At 33.3% G+C, this 4,280-nt stretch overlaps 1 long non-coding RNA gene across 1 annotated transcript in view; it reads right to left on the minus strand.

Moving 5' to 3' along the window:
• Positions 1-1,156: 1,156 nt before the first annotated feature.
• LOC108735474 overlaps positions 1,157-4,280 on the minus strand; it is a 20,796-nt gene continuing 17,672 nt past the window's right edge. Inside the window, exon 2 of the long non-coding RNA XR_003232217.1 lies at positions 1,157-1,212. This is a non-coding gene — a long non-coding RNA (uncharacterized LOC108735474). The remainder of the gene's footprint in view (positions 1,213-4,280) is intronic.

The raw sequence follows: 4,280 nt of genomic DNA on the forward strand, positions 1-4,280 counted from the left end.
TTATCAATACAAACAACACGAGCAAATACAAATATCGTTAATAATCCCAAATTGCAGATCAGTCTTATAATTTTATATATCTAAACAATAAATTAAGTAAAGATAGTTGGTGTGATGGTTGGTATCATTTTGCATTTTTCAAGTTTTTTTATGTTAGGTTTAATATCGCTTAAAGCGCATCCTGAGTCATGTTCCACATTTAGAAGGATTCTGGTCTTTGTTTTCAGTGTAACCAAAGTTGAAAAACCACTCTCACATCTATAGGTGGTAGCAAAGGGTATTGGCATTTTTAAAGCTCTGTTAGCTGGAGCAGGATATTCAGCACCAACTTTTAGCCAAAATGTACTAAAATCATAATTTTCAAATTCTACTCTGCAAGTAGTATTCTGGCGTAGTCCAAGATATTCCACTTTGGCCGCTACGTCTTCGTTTTTAATAATGTTATTAATGATCTTAATATCCAAGAACTGACAATTATCCATATCCGGAAAATATTGCTTCGTAAAGTTTATTGCTGCAGATAAATGCCGAACCACAGAATTTTCAAATGATGATGATCTTATTTGGTTCAATATTTACCAATTGTGCATACAGTTGTATAAACATCGACATATTTATAATTTTATATTTTTACTATCTACCCACGAATATTATTTACGACTGTTACGTATCCGAAATTAGGGCTGTTTAAATTATTTGATACGTTTTAAACAACAGTCTGTTTTGAGGTTTTAAACTATGTACATATGTATGTTCTAGCAGCCGCAGCGTAAACCTGTATGTATGTTGTATTATATGTATTTTCTGAATATTGGTTTATAGTCGAAATAAAGTTAGCTTTTGAGTTTTCACAATAAGATATTTACATATTAATTCCTGTTCCTTATGAAATGTGACAAAATTCCAGTACATGTATCATTATCGCTTATCCAAAATCCAAATATGTTTAAAGGATATTCGTTTTTAGTAGTAGATAGGCATCATAAGAAATTTAAAACAGGTGATAAGAAAAATGAGAATATTTAGAAAAAAATGTCATGTTTTGGAATTAGACGGTTCATCTATCAAGAAACTTTTCACTAATACACCTACTATAATAATAATAATATTAAACGAAGTAATATTTATTATTGTTGGTGAAGGACGAATCTTTTTACACTGGACGACGAACAACTAACTAGTAGGTAGTGGAGCGGGAGCTGTCGTTCAAATCTGAAAATAAAAAAGAATATTAACGTTTTTTTAATTACTTTGTCTCTTTGTCTTATCTGTTATCTGCTACATTTTTCTAATTTTATATTCTACTTTTTTAAAACACAATCATCAGCATCATAGGGTCTTCAACCCAAACACTCGTTAATCGAATCATCGCGTTTCTCCGAAACTAAAGCTACCTAAGTACATCTCTATTTACTCTCACTAGACCAATAGTTCCTAACCTTTTTAATATTGTTACCCCTGTGACCCATTAGGAAAACTGATTTTACCCCGGCCATAAAATGTTATCAATACAAACAACACGAGCAAATACAAATATCGTTAATAATCCCAAATTGCAGATCAGTCTTATAATTTTATATATCTAAACAATAAATTAAGTAAAGATAGTTGGTGTGATGGTTGCTATTATTTTGCATTTAGAAGGATTCTGTACTTTGCTTTCAGTTTAACCAAAGTTGAAAAACCACTCTCACATCTATAGGTAGTGGCAAAGGGCATTGGCATTTTTAAAGCTCGATTAGCAAGAGCAGGATATTCGGCACGAGCTTTTCGCCAAAAATGCTAAGATAATAATTTTGAAATTGTACTCTGCAAGTAGTATCCTGGCGTAATCCAAGTTATTCCACTTTGGCCGGTACGTCTTCGTTTTTAATAATGTTATCATCCATAGTAAATGATCTTAATATCCAAGAACTGGACTAACGATTAACCATCATCATCATAAGGTCGTCAGTCCTAAGACTGGTTGGTCACGTACCTCCACTCTTTCCTATCCTGAGCTAAACTTCGCACTTCCCTAAAACTAGAACAACCCACATCCTTAACTATTTGCGAACAGTAATCTAATCTACGTCTACCTCTACCCCTCCTAACTCCTGTTTCTGCCTCTAATATGTCTCTGACTAGACCTTCATGCCTCAGAAGGTGTCCTACCAACCTANTCTGTTTTGTTAGGTACATTTAAAATGATGATAAAAAATGACTAAATTTAATTTTATGATCTGAAAATCAATAAAAAGGTGATTTATGACATTTTCAACTGTTTTTTATTACACTGACTATGTTTAGGTCCGGGTTCTGAACTCTAAAATCCGGGGTTTTCACGCGTCTTCTCCTAGTTTCCAAATTTTAGAGATGGCAACCCTATTTTCAAACAACGTTAATGCCTCCGCCACCCTCATCCAATTAAAAACGATTATGTTGTACTAAAGAATCACATTAAGTAAGTAGGTAGGTATGTAGGCACTATGGTAAGTAAGATAATGCAACACTTTTGTCGTAATTCGTCTACTATATAGCAATGCAAAATATAAAATAGTTTTCATGGTATAAGTTCCTTCGCAAATCAAACCATTCGAAAGGCACATTCGACGGTTATTTTGCCAACGGCACATATTAGTTGCATTCAGGGACGCTAGAGAGCAGTTAAAACTTATATTATAATCCCCAGAATGATAGGTCATAAAACGCGCATTGTGTTGTTGTAAATCACGTTATAGCTGAAGCAGACTTCGCTCGTATTTCATACCTGCATGAATGCTTGATGAAAATTTACTGTCGGTTAATTGGGTATTCCTAAACAAATTCTTAATTAACTTTGTGCAAGCCAGCAGCCGAAGCACCGCCATTGCCTACGCCTATTTTAGATCGAACAAAGACACGCTGTTCACATTTTATGGCACTTTATCTAGGAAAAGTCTTTTCGACTGTAACACCCCACCATTTCCCATAAATTAATTCAACTTTGATGACGAAACATATTTCTATACTCCGTAAGGCCCTCTGTTATCCTACTCATTCGAATCCCTTGTCATTTCTAGTCTTTTCTATCCTTTTTACTTTTAGCATCCTACTATAACGGGAAAAGTCAAACTTTTTCTTTTCAACAACGTCCACCGTTCACGTTTCATATCCACTAATCTCGAGCACAAAAGTTATTTGTTTTGATAGAAGCGACCCCACCCACTGGGCTTTTCCTTGTTTTATATCTCTATATTAGCGCTTTTTTCATTCTGAGTCGGCCGACTCTCTAAATATGAAAAAGCAACGACTTTATCTAGTTTTACGCAATATGTAAAAAATTAGTAGTTACTGAACGGTAATAAAATTTGTTTTTGTTATTTTTATTCCATTTCTTATGGCATTAATGTAAAATCATTGAGTTAATAATTTATTCCTGTCCTACATAAACCACTATCATTTAAGTTAAAAAAGGAAATTAAAAAAAGTTCTGTCAGTTTACTTTCTATTCCGGGAAGCAGATAATAAAATAGCGACTGAAGAAGGCAATCGTTTGTTTCATGCACGTATCCAATAGAAGCCCCATACATTTCCGAACATTCCATATAAGTGGAAACCTCGATTGGAAAACCTAACATTTTACGCGAAATACTCCATATACACAATATAAACGAGGGCCCAACAAACGCATTTTCTATTAAACTGCCGCAGAAATTAGTGTTTTGTGGAGTCTCTTGTAAAGCAGTGGAAATATTAACTAAGTGCTACAATATCATCGATCAACTACCCCAAAATCAATAACATTGACATTTTTATAGCTTAATTTAATTGTAAGTCAATGTTGAATAGAATATAATAGATGGTACATTAACAATAAATTTTACTAAGGAGCTTTTAAATGTTAAGTAAAGGTCTAATGAATGTTAACAAACGGTATCAATAAAAAATAACTATCTATACCAAAGGCAAAGTTAACAATTGTTCTTCACTATTAAAATACATTTATTTATTTATTTATAGAACATACGTAAAGTTTAGGAAATGGATTCCTGAAGTTAATATATGAAATACAGAAAATTGATTATCATGAAGTAAAATAGAATTGTAACTAAAATACGATTCCAAAAATTTTATAGGACTCCGCGAGAGATTACTCCATTCAAATGGGGTTGCCATCCGTCCGGGGTTTCCCGGATTTGTTCTAGTTTAGAGGGCATCCGGGGAGCGTCCAGGGGGGCTTCATTTGTAGCCCGGGTTTAAAAATTTAAAGTCTCAATACTTTTAAGATTTTCGTTTAAAAATTTGATTTATTTTTTTTT

This window comes from Agrilus planipennis, unplaced genomic scaffold (genome assembly GCF_000699045.2).
Source record: "Agrilus planipennis isolate EAB-ADULT unplaced genomic scaffold, Apla_2.0 scaffold91, whole genome shotgun sequence".
Taxonomy (NCBI): Eukaryota; Metazoa; Arthropoda; class Insecta; order Coleoptera; family Buprestidae; genus Agrilus; species Agrilus planipennis.